General features: G+C 55.7%; 1 protein-coding gene across 1 annotated transcript in view; it reads right to left on the bottom strand.

Annotated features, from left to right (window-relative positions):
• The window catches only part of ETS2 (ETS proto-oncogene 2, transcription factor), a 30,690-nt gene extending 23,797 nt beyond the window's left edge, over positions 1-6,893 (bottom strand). The window contains exon 1 of the mRNA XM_007532242.3: positions 6,739-6,893. The gene's annotated coding sequence lies outside the window, so the exon portion shown is untranslated. The remainder of the gene's footprint in view (positions 1-6,738) is intronic.
• Positions 6,894-12,304: the final 5,411 nt, after the last annotated feature.

Genomic DNA, 12,304 nt, shown 5'->3' with positions numbered 1-12,304 from the left:
GCCTCACAAGTTGTGAAGCAGGGCTGCAGGCATCTGTCTATCCCCCCCTCCCCACTCGGTTTCTTTTTTTAAAAAAATTTAAAAATATTTATTTATTTTCCCTTTTGTCACCCTTGTATTTTTATTGTTGTTGTAGTTATTATTGTTGTTGTTATTTATGTTGTTGTTAGATAGGACAGAGAGACATGGAGAGAGGAGGGGAAGACAGAGAGGGGGAGAGAAAGACAGACACCTGCAGACCTGCTTCACCGCCTGGGAAGCGACTCCCCTGCAGGTGGGGAGCCGGGGGCTCGAACCGGGACCCTCTCGGCTTCTTTCAGTCTCTAGCCAATAAATAGAAGATAAAGAAAAGAAAGGACCGAAGGTCTCCCACGTGGTCCTGGTCCCCGTAGCCCCAGCTGTGCCTTTTGTGGGAGAATCTGACGCCATCACGGGTCTACAGAGCAGGCTGAGAGGTTGGGGGGGGGAGGGGGCTGGTGGCAGCGGCCCCACGTGGCAAGGACTAACCACGACGGGCTCGGATGTCCCGCACGTTTGATGTCCCGGGAAGAATGCCGGCACGTCCGGGGCCAGCTGGAACACGTGCTGTAGATATTCACGGAGACACCCCCAGATCAGCTGCACCCATCCCACCGCGTCCCCTCACAACGCACAGCTGGGCTGGGGAGACGGCGTCATGGTTCTGCAAACAGACTCTCATCCTCCCTCAGGCTCTGACGTCCCAGGTTCAGTCCCCAGCACCACCATGAGCTGGACCTGAGTGCGCTCTGGTGTCTGCGTGTCTGTGTGTCTGTGTGTGTGTGTGTGTGTGTGTGTGTGTGTGTGTGTCTGTCTGTCCCTCTCTACTATCTTTCTCTATATATTATCTCTACTCATTAAAAAAAAAAATAGGGGCTGAGGGAGAGAGCATCATGGCTCTTCAAACGACTTTTGTGCCTGAGGCTCTGAGGTCCCAGGTTCAATCCCCCACACCACCATTAGCCAAGCTGACTGAGCAGGGCTCTGGTAAAGAAAGAAAAAAGGAAGTGAGAAAGAGAAGGGAAGAAGAGAGGGAGGAGGAGAGAGAGAAAAAAAGAGACAGAAGGAAAGGAGAGAGGGAGACGCAGTAAAAGGATAAAAGGCAGGGTATTATCTCAAAATTTTACAAGGGACAGGCTGGGGCGAGAGCATAGGGGTCTGAGGCTCTGAGGTCCTGGGTTCAGTCCCCAGCACCATTATAACCTAAAGCTGAACAGGGCCCTGCTGTCTGAGTCAGTCTCTCTCTCTTTCCTCCCCCTCTCCCCCTCTGCCTATCTCTACTCAAAACCAAAACCAAACAACACTAGAGACTGAGGGAGAGAGCATCACGGTTCATGCCTGTGGCTCTGGGGGTCTCAGGTTCAATCCCCAGCACCACCATCAGCAGGGCTCTAGTGAAAACCATCGCAACAGCAACCCAGGAAACACTGCTATTATGCCTGCTTCTAGCTGTGGCAAAGCCTTGCAAGGGAACTGAACTCATGCAGGACGTGAGGATGGCATCAATGTCTCTGTAAGCTATGGGTTAATGCCACCAGCCCCAGGGGTCCTGGGTTCAATCCCTGGCATCCTCAAATGCCAAAGCCAAGCAAGACACTCCTCCCCTCCCCTCCTGCGGTCCGGGAGGTGGTGCAGTAGATAAAGCATTGGATTCTCAACCATGAGGTCCTGAGTTTGATCCCCGGCAGCACATGTACCAGAGTGATGTCTGGTTCTTTTTCTCCTTTCTCATGAATAAATAAATAAATAAATAAATTCTTTTAAAAAAAAAGACACTTGCCCCCGTCATCAAAATCAACCAATAAACCTTTTTATTTTATTTAAAAATAAATTAGACTTTTTCATATTTCCAGATTTTTTATAATTAAAATTCAAGTGAATATGTAGAAAAGAGTCATGCTCAGCTCTGGTGGATAGAGGTGCTGGGGATCGAACCTGGGACTTTGAAGCCTCAGGCATGACAGTCTCTCTGCAGAATCATTATATCTCCCTAGCCCTTAAAAAAAAAGGGGAGATCAGGCTGTAGCGCAGCGGGTTAAGCGCACGTGGTGCAAAGTACAAGGACCAGCCTAAGGATACCGGTTCGAGCCCCTGGCTCCCCACCTGCAGGGGAGTCACTTCACAGGCGGTGAAGCAGGTCTGCAGGTGTCTGTCTTTCTCTCCCCCTGTCTGTCTTCCCCTCCTCTCTCCATTTCTCTCTGTCCTGTCCAACAACGAACGACATCAATAACAACAATAATAACCACAACAAGGGCAACAAAAAGGGAACAAAAATAGGCTCCAGGAGCAGAGGATTCATGGTGCAGGCACTAAGCCCCAGCAATAACCCTGGAGGCAAAAAAAAGGGGGGGCCAGGTGGTGATGCACCTGGTTGAGTGCACGCATTACAATGTGCAAGGACCCGGGTTTGAACCCCTGGTCCCCACCTGGAGGGGGAGAGCTTTGTGAGTGGCAAAGCAGGGCTGCAGGTGTCTGTCTCCCTCTCTATCCCCCCTCCTCTCGATTTCTGGCTGCCTCTGTCCAATAAATAAAGATAATAAATAAATAAATAAATAAATAAAGAGCAGCTAAGTCTTCTCCAATGCAGCAGGTCAGCACCACAGGGCTCGGATCTCTAACTCTCACCAGGGCTCACTGCCCGCCCCCCCGCACCCACCCTGCTTCTAGCCCCTGAACTTGATGGCTACAAGGAAGCTTTAAAATTGAATTTTCTTCTGGGAGGGGGCTTGCCTGTTGAATGCGGTTTAAAATACTGTGTGACCAGAGACGGTAGCATGGGAATCAGAGTGGTTCTGAGTGCCCTGCTTACCTTTAGGGGTCAGGGGGGTGACTTAGCCCTAGACAGAGGTAGAAGGACTGCCCTGCTGAGCTGGGGGCGGCACCAGCCACTGGAGAGGCTGCTCAACCCCCCTACCCCTGTCATGGCAGGGCTGTGGCTGGACCAGGCGGGAGGGCAGCTGGGGGTCATGTTGGGAGGGGGCTCCGCGTCTCGACTTGGTGGGTCACAGTCCTGCTCAGGTGTGTGTGTGTGGGGGGGGTGTCAGCAGGAGCTGGGGGAGCCAGCTATCCCACCCCCCCGGCACCCGGGGAGCCAGACAGCACAGCACCTATGGCGAGCCCGGGAACACACAGCACCCCAAGGCCCAGCTGCGCTGACCCCCCCCAACACCCAGCCAAGCAGACCTGCAGGGGAGACCCGGATGCCACTCTTGGGTGGGGTGGTCGCCCAGCTCAGGCCCAAGCTGCCGGCGCCCCCAAGCTCCCTCCCCTCCTCCACCTGCGCTGGGCCTGGCCGTGAGGCCACCTCACACAGGAGACTCCCCCAACCCATAGGAGCAGCGCAGAGCAGAGCAGAGCAGCACAGAGCAGAGCAGCGCAGAGCAGAGCAGCGCAGAGCAGAGCAGAGCAGCGCAGAGCAGCGCAGAACAGAGCAGAGCAGAGCAGAGCAGCGCAGCGCAGAGCAGAGACAGCAGAGCAGAGCAGAGCAGCGCAGAGCAGAGACAGCAGAGCAGAGCAGAGCAGCACAGAGCAGAGCAGAGCAGCGCAGAGCAGCGCAGAGCAGAGCAGCGCAGAGCAGAGCAGCGCAGAGCAGAGCAGCGCAGAGCAGAGCAGAGCAGCGCAGAGCAGAGCAGAGCAGCGCAGAGCAGTGCAGAGCAGCGCAGAGCAGAGCAGAGCAGTGCAGAGCAGAGCAGAGCAGCACAGCGCAGAGCAGAGCAGAGCAGCGCAGAGCAGAACAGAGCAGAGCAGAGCAGAGCAGAGCATCGCAGAGCAGAGCAGTGCAGAGCAGAGCAGAGCAGAGCAGAGCAGAGCAGAGCAGAACAGAGCAGCACATAGCAGAGCAGAGTATCGCAGAGCAGAGCAGAGCAGCGCAGAGCAGAGCAGCACAGAGCAGAGCAGAGCAGAGCAGCGCAGAGCAGAGCAGCGCAGAGCAGAACAGAGCAGCACAGAGCATCGCAGAGCATCGCAGAGCAGAGCAGAGCAGAGCAGAGCAGAGCAGAGCAGCGCAGAGCAGAGCAGAGCAGAGCAGAACAGAGCAGCACATAGCAGAGCAGAGTATCGCAGAGCAGAGCAGCGCAGAGCAGCGCAGAGCAGAGCAGAGCAGAGCAGCGCAGCGCAGAGCAGAGCAGAGCAGCGCAGAGCAGCGCAGAGCAGAGCAGAGCAGAGCAGCGCAGAGCAGAGCAGCGCAGCGCAGAGCAGAGCAGCGCAGAGCAGAGCAGCGCAGAGCAGAGCAGAGCAGCGCAGAGCAGAGCAGAGCAGCGCAGAGCAGAGCAGAGCAGCGCAGAGCAGAGCAGCGCAGAGCAGAGCAGCGCAGAGCAGAGCAGAGCAGAGCAGAGCAGAGCAGCGCAGAGCAGAGCAGCGCAGAGCAGAGGAGAGCAGCGCAGAGCAGGGCAGAGCAGAGCAGAGCAGAGCAGCGCAGAGCAGCGCAGAGCAGGAGGTGAGGATGGAGCCCCCTAGTGCACAGACACCAGCCCCCTCCCACCCGCTTGCCGGCAGACACTTGTCTTTTGTGGCTTGGCTTTTAATGAGTTTTGTGAAACACGAAATCCAGGGAGGCTCATGACCATGTCCCCACCTCCCCCACCTCAGGCCTGGGAGGAGGCACCAGTAACCCAGTGCGGCTCCTTTTAACTCAGGGGGGGTAGGGGAGGCGGCCCCTAGGCCAGATCTGTGCTCAGAAGACCAAGAGCGATCCTGGGCAGTCCTAACAACTGTTTTCCAACACAACAAAAAGGTTGGGGGTGGGGGGGTGTCACAGACACAGGAGGGCCCAGGGCTTGCACAGAACACTGCCCTGCCGGGAACAAGACACCAGGTACACAAGATGGGAGCGTGGGGGTGAGTGACACACCACACACACAGACACACACTTACACAGACACACACACACACAATTACACACATACACACACTCACACACAATTACACACACACACACACAATTACACACACACTCACACACACACAATTACACACACTCACACAGACACACACACAATTACACACACACTCACACAGACACACACAGACACACCACACACACTCACACAGACACACCACACACACACACACACAGACACATCACACACTCACAGACACACAATTACACACACACTCACACAGACACACACTCACACAGACACAACACACACACTCACACAGACACACCACACACACACTCACACAGACACATCACACACACACTCACACAGACACACAATTACACACACTCACAGACACATACTCACACAGACACATCACACACACACAGACACACACAATTACACACACACACACACACACACTCACACACACACACACCTGCCTCTCTGAAGCTGCAACTTTGAAAGTTATCAGCTTAGAACTGGAGAGACAGCATAATGGTTCTGCAGGACACTCCTGCCTGAGGGGAGACACACCCCCCCCCAGAGGCTCTGAGGTCCCTGTTCAATCCCCAGCACCACCATAAGCCAGGGCCGAGCAGGGCTCTCTTTCTCTCTCTATCTCACTTTTATATATTTTTATAGCAGTGCTCTGGTCTCTGTATCTCACGTTCATACATACACATGTATATACATAGAAAAATACACAAATGAAAGACAGATATGGTGGGACGGACACACACCCACACCCCCCTGGAAGCTCCCAGCTCCATGCGTCAATCCCCAGCACCTCCTGCCACAAGCCAGAGCTGGTCTCTCTGTATCTCTCTCTCACCACAATATAACAAACACCAAGCTTTTCCTTTATAAAACAAGTTATCCATTTAGAGAGAGGCGTTGGGAACCCGAGCAGGGGCGGGCGCAGGGCTGCGGGCCTGCGCGGTGGAGGTGATGACTCAGAACGTGCACAGCCCGCGACTGCGGGATCCATCGGCCAGGTGGGTGCCGGCGCTGGGCCCCACCTGGCAGCCGCGACCCTGCTCTCTCTCTCCACCACCACCCCTTCTCTCTCCTCTGGGCGCGGGGAGCTGCTCCCCTGCACTTTCTCACCAGCCCGCGTCAGCCACTATTTTAAGCAGCCCTGAAATTGAACGCAGGCCCATAGATGGAAAAGGAAAAAGTCTTTACAAATAATAACACCCTCCGCTCCCCCTCCCCCTCCCCCGCCAGCTCCCAGCGCTGAGACACAGGCACCTAGTTTCCCACCTTCCGACAGGTAAACCCCCCCCCCCCACTGGCAGGACCCAAGGGGCCAGAGCCACAAATCTTGGGGTGCGGGGAGGGGAGGGGGTTCCTTAAAGAGGCAGGGGCTGCACCCTCTGGGGGGGGGGTCCTGTGCTGGCCCAGCGTCCCCGACACGGTTTTTTTTTTGGAGGGGATCGAGGCCTCCGAGGCGAAGGGGCGCCCCCGATCTTTGGGTGGGCGAGTCAGCCGCACCCCAGGGTCCCCGGTTGAGGGGGTCATCGAGGAGATTCGGGGCGCCCAAGGGAGGCAGGACCCCCACCCAGCCCCCGCCCCCCTTCCCCTCCCCCCCATGTTTCCTTTGGGGAAAAACAAACCGATCAAAGCCAGTGGAGGCAGCTCCCCCCCCCCCAGCCAGCCGAGCACCCCGGGGTGCGGGGCCCAGGCTCGCGGGGGCGTCTCTGCCTGGCCCCCCACCTCCCACCCCCGGAGCCGCCGGGAAAGCGAACCCCGAGAGAACCGGTGTCCCCTTCACCACCCTGAACCCCGATTCCTGGGGCGCCCCCGGGAGGCTCTCTAGCGGCGTCCCCGCTCTCACCGCGTCGAATGGGGGGTCCCGAGTCCTGGGTCTGGGGGTGCTCGGGGTGGGGTCCCCACCGCGCTGGGGCCGCAGGAGGAAGTCAGCCGCCGGGCCGGGCCGCGCGCTCTACTGGAGCCCCGAGGAGGGAAGGGAGGAGGGAGAGCGGGGCGGGGCCAGCACAGGGGCGGGGCCAGCGCGCGTGACGCGGCTGAGGGGCGGGGCCAACGCCCGTGAAGGGACCGACGGGGTGGGGCCGGCTCCAATGGGCGGGGCCTACGGGGCGGGGCCAACAGGAGCGGAGGGCGGCGGGGGCGGAGCCAGAGCCGGGGCGGGGCGGGCCCAGCACCAGGGGGCGGGGCCAGCGGGAAGGGCGAATCTTCCCTGCGGGGCTGCTTCCCACGCTCGCTGTCACCAGGCACTGCGTGTCGCCGGCAGCTGGGGACCCCGGGGACATGACAACCCCTGTGCGCATCCTGGGAGGCAGCCCCCCGCCCTTCTCGGGAGGACTCGTTTTGCTCCCCCAATCCCCCTGGCTGCAAACCCCCTACTCCCAGGGGCCTTTTGCTTCTGGAAAGAGGGGACAGTGGGGACCCCAGGGTGCCTCCTCCCCCTTGCGAGGCTGGGAGTGGGGTGGGTTCAACTGTCCGGACCTCCAGGCAGACCTGGGGCCCGGGGTCACGCTCAGCAGGTGCTCACTGGCTGGGTCCTCTCAGCTCCCGGGAGCCCCAGCCCTGCGGCAACCGTGGGTGGGTGGCGCCCCCTGGAGGCCACGGGGCTGTGAGCTCGGTCAGCCCGGCTCCTTCCCCGGCCAGAACATTCTGCGAGGAATCACTCAGGGGCAAGTTCTCCAGGCGGGGCTGGACACCAGGGCACAAAGGATTCTCCAGGCCACAAACCGGGGTGGACGTCAACTCCATCCCAGCCCCTGCTGCGGTCAAAACCATTGTTCATACTGGTTCTTACAAACAAACAAACAAACAAACAAACAAGCAAAGAAACACTGCCTGGTTGAGCGCACGTTACAATGCACATGGGTGTGAGTCCCCAGCCCCCACCTGCAGGGGGAACACTTTGTAAGTGGCAAAGCAGTGTCGCAGGTGTCTTTCTGTCTCTATCTCCCCCTCCCCTCTCAATTTCCAGCGGTGTCTATCTAATAGAGATAATAATAATAATACGTGATTTCATATGAGAGTTTTACTTGAGAGAGAGGGAAGGTGGGGGATCAAACCCGGAGCCTCAGACACGCGAGTCCTGTCCTCTACCGGCCGAGCCATGCCCCCAGCCACCCTCCCTGTGGTCCTGTTTCCTGTTTTAGCTGTTCCTGCTTCAGGCCCCAGCTGGAAACCTGTGTGCTTCCTGTCATAGCCTAGGCGGCTGGGAAGGACACTTAGATTCCTGGAGGTGGGCGGAGAAACAAAATAGCCCAGGTCTGGGCAGCCCTGGGACCGAGAGCTTCCTCTGCAGGGCTGGGGGGGGGGGAGACGTGGGAGGGGGCACAAGATTCCGCTGCCTGGCTCTCCCTGGTTACCAAGGTACCCGGTTTCCATAGCAACCCCAAATCCATCCCTAGCTGCACCACTGAGGTAGGAGTGCATTTGAATGTGCTCACACTCTTACACAACCCTGCAGTAGATCGGGCCTGAGGTAGAGTCTAGACGGTGCAGGGGCTCTGGGCTGCGGTTTTCAGAAGACAGTGTTGTTCCAGAAGACTCGTGTGTGTGTGTGTGTGTGTGTGTGTGTGTTCAGCCCCCGTCAGAAATGACAGGTGGGGAAGGAGCCTCATGAAAGGACTCCCAAGCCATTGCTGGTTGCCATCGAGACAGAGAGACTAAGGCACCTTTTCACTGCCACTATTATCATTGTTATTATTATTGCCATTGCTATTAATGGCAGCAGGGAATTCTGGGGACTTCAACTCTCAACAAACACAGAGGGTTTTCTTCTGAAGGTAGCTGGGGAGTTTGGGGGCCAAGGTTACCCCTTCCCAAAGCTTGTCCTTGTCCTGCTGTGCCTGGCCCAGGGTCAGAGGTCACACTGAGGGCCAGTGTCCTTCCTCTCTGAAGGATAGGCAGGGGTTGTTTCCATTCTTTTGTTCCTCCTCCTCCTCCTTCTGCTCCTCCTCCTCCTCCTCCTTCCTTTTCTTCCCTTCCTCTTCTTCCTCCTTTTTCCCTGAGCCCTGCTCAGCTCTGGCTTATGTTGGTGCTGGGGATTGAACCTGGGACCTCAGAGCCAGGCTGCTTCTGACACTTGGGAGCAGGGCGGCAGCCAGCCCAGCTGTGTGAGGGGCTTTGAGAAACCCCTTTCCCCATGACTGACGGGCTCCCCTGAGGCCGGCTGTCTTTCCTGAGCTGGGCTGGTTCTCTGCTCTCCGGGGAGGAGGGTGAATGCAGGAAGCCTGTGTTCCGAAGCCGTGAGCACTAGACGAAAAGCCAGAATTATGAGTCTGAGTCCAGCATGCGGGAGAGAGCCTCCAAGTGACAACATTGCTAGGTTTGGACTTAAAAAAAAATCATTTTATTGGGGTCTGAGAGTTATGTGTGTGGCCACATTCAAACCCTGGCACCACATGGGAGTACACAGAGACATATGGGGAAGCTCCAAGGGTGGTGGAATGGCGTGTGATTTCTCTCTCTTACTGTCAGTCTGTCGATCTGAGCAAAAAATTAGGCCTGGAAGCACTGGAATGGTGCATGTGCAAGGTCCCAGCTACATACACAGACACACATGCGCACTTCTATTTCAGAGAGAGAGAGAGAGAGAGAGAGGGAGAGAGGGAGAAATTCACATGAGAAAGAGGAGGAGGGGAGGGTTTGAACTCTAGGCCTCAGGCATTCAAATTCTCTACCATCTGAACTTCCCCAAGCTACTGACTGTCTACTTCTTAAACTTCCCTCTGGGGGCATTTTATGACCAAACAACACTTCAAACAAACAAACAAACAACAAAATTGGTTCAGAAAGCCTATAGCTTAGTCCAAGCTCTCAAATACAAGTTGAAAGCAAGTTGAAAAGGATCTGTCCTGGGGGTAGGTGGGTGACATACCTAGTTGAGCTCACCTATTACCGTGCACAAGGACCTGGGTTCAAGCCCTTGGTCCCCTTCTGTAGGGAGGAAGCTTCATGACCAGTGGACCAGTGCTGCAGGAGTCCCTTTTTTTCCCCTCTGTCTTCCTTTGTCTCTCCCTCCCTTCTAAGTGTCTCTGTGCACTGTCAGATAAAGAATAATAATAACAATAAACAAGGCCTCTAGAAGTGGCAGGTTCATTGTGCAAGTACCGAGCCCCAGGGTTAACCTTGATGTCAATAAAGGAAAAAAGGAAGAGAGAAGGAAAGAAAGAAAGGAAGAGAATGATCTGTCCTGGATCTCCAATGGCCGAGCTGAAAGAGGAGGCCTGTGGAAGAAGAAGTGGGGTCCCCACACAAGCCTGGACCGCATGCTTCTCCCGGGCATCCAGGAGGCTCAGGGCTCGCCCCCGCAGCCTCCTGGTCCTGCAGCCTGCCCTCCACAGACCCTGCTCCGCGCTAGGCTGCCCACAGCCCTGGAGAAGGTGCTTACTCCAGTGCTGGCGGGAGCCAGGCCCTTCACGTTCTCACCTGGCTCCTGCCCCTGACTTCTCTGTGCTCACCTTGGCCTCAGCGGCTCATAGGCTCAGGGCACCAGGAAGGGGCACAGAAAAGGCTGGGCTGGGTACCCATATCCCAGGTCAGCCATGTTCCCAGTAAATGAAGAAAGAGGGGTCTGCAGGAGAGGAAGGAAGTATTTCGCAGAGCCTCCTGTTTCACAGATACTCGGGGTTCTGACGGTGTGGGACAGCTTTCTCTGGACTCCAGACACAAGTTCTACAGTGGAACCTAACAGTTAAAGTAGATAGTTGATGATTTTAGGTTTAGTATATAGTTACTGCCTAACTCAGGCCCCTGGTAATTTATTTGAAAAGACAGAGGGAAATTGATAGAGGAGGAGGAGCTAGATTAGGAGAGAGACAGAGAGACATCTGAAATACTTGCTTTGCTGTTCATGAAGCATCCCCCCTGCAGGTGGGGGGCGGGGGCTTCAACCTGGGTCCTTGGGCATGGCGATGTGGGCTCTCAACCAGCTGTGCCCTGGTCATTCTTAACCCCTGATATGTATAAAGGAGAGTCAGCCATGCGTTGAGACAGGCAGTCATTTAGATGCTGAGTTTAGATTTAGAATGTTTATAGACTCAATTACCACCCTCCAAATCCTAGAGCTGTTTCCCCACACACCACTGTTCTTGTTCTACTTCCTGCTAGCATCAGCTACTTTGAAGTGTGGAGTTCTTGATGTACTGTAAGATTTGCCAATAAAAAAGGCTCTGGCCTCTACACCACTAGGGAAAGACAGAGACAGGCTGGGAGGTTGGATCCACCTGCCAGCGCCCATGTCCAGCGGAGAAGCAATTACAGAAGCCGGAACTCCCACCTTCTGCTCCCCCTAAAGAATTTGGGTCCATCCTCCCAGAGGGGGAGAAATGATAGAAGAAGATGACCAGAGAACTTTGAATCCCAACTCCATCAGGACTTGGGGAGAAGAGGAAAAAGGAGTATATATATATATAGTCAACCCATATCTGTGCCCTTGGGAGAATTACTGCTGTTTCCGTTGGAGGGAATGGGGACACAGAGCTCTGTTGGTGGGAAATGTGTGGAATTAGACCCCTGTTATAATTTTGTAAGTCAATATGAAATCACTGACAAAACAAATAAAATAAAAGGCCCTGGCCCTAAAGGGAGCACTTCCCTGCTCAGTCCCTGAACTACATCGGGACACGTCCCGAGGCGCCACCCCCAGTCTCTCTTAGGACAAGTACCTTGTCTCTTTGAGTAGATCTTTGGGATCCTGTGTCACCACCCTGTGGACCATGTGACACTACAAGTGATCCCCTCACTTACTAAGTCGTCCCAAAGAAAAAAGAACATTCAAAAAGAATTTGAACGCCTTCCTCTGCAGAGTGAGCTTCCCATGTAGTGCCAGGGAGGGAGGGCTCTGAGGTACTCCTTATTCACTCAGCAAACAGTGTCAGCCGCTGAGGACAGGTACCCCTGTAGAGGTGAGATGCAAGCCCTGCCTTCTGCAGACATCCCACAGAGAAGTGGGGAGCAGCACCCTGGAAATCCTAGTGGCCGGGCAGGGGAGGAGGGTAATGGCTTCTGCAATTCAGTGAACCTGTGAATGGCGTTCAGTGAACTTGTGTTTATTTGGTCCCTGTGTTGCCTTGTCAGGCTCCGGGTGGTGGATGTGGTCACAGTATTTTCCTTCTTGGTGACAAAGAGGTACTAAGAACATCAAACATCACCACCCCCCCCAGTTGGAGCCCCCGGCTCCCCACCTGCAGGGGAGTCGCTTCACAGGCGGTGAAGCAGGTCTGCAGGTGTCTGTCCCCCCCCTCCCCGTCTTCCCCTCCTCTCTCCATTTCTGCCCTATTCAACAATGATGACTGTAATAACAACAACAATAAACAAAGGGCAACAAAAGGGAGTAATAAAAAAAAGTCACCACCTCTCCTTGTCCCCCTCACCCCTCCTGCCTCTAAGTCTCCTGGTGGCGTTTGACAGGAAGCAGA

This window comes from Erinaceus europaeus, chromosome 9, assembly GCF_950295315.1.
Source record: "Erinaceus europaeus chromosome 9, mEriEur2.1, whole genome shotgun sequence".
Taxonomy (NCBI): Eukaryota; Metazoa; Chordata; class Mammalia; order Eulipotyphla; family Erinaceidae; genus Erinaceus; species Erinaceus europaeus.
Note: the sequence above shows the minus strand (reverse complement) of the source record. Positions and strands in the feature narration are given on the sequence as shown.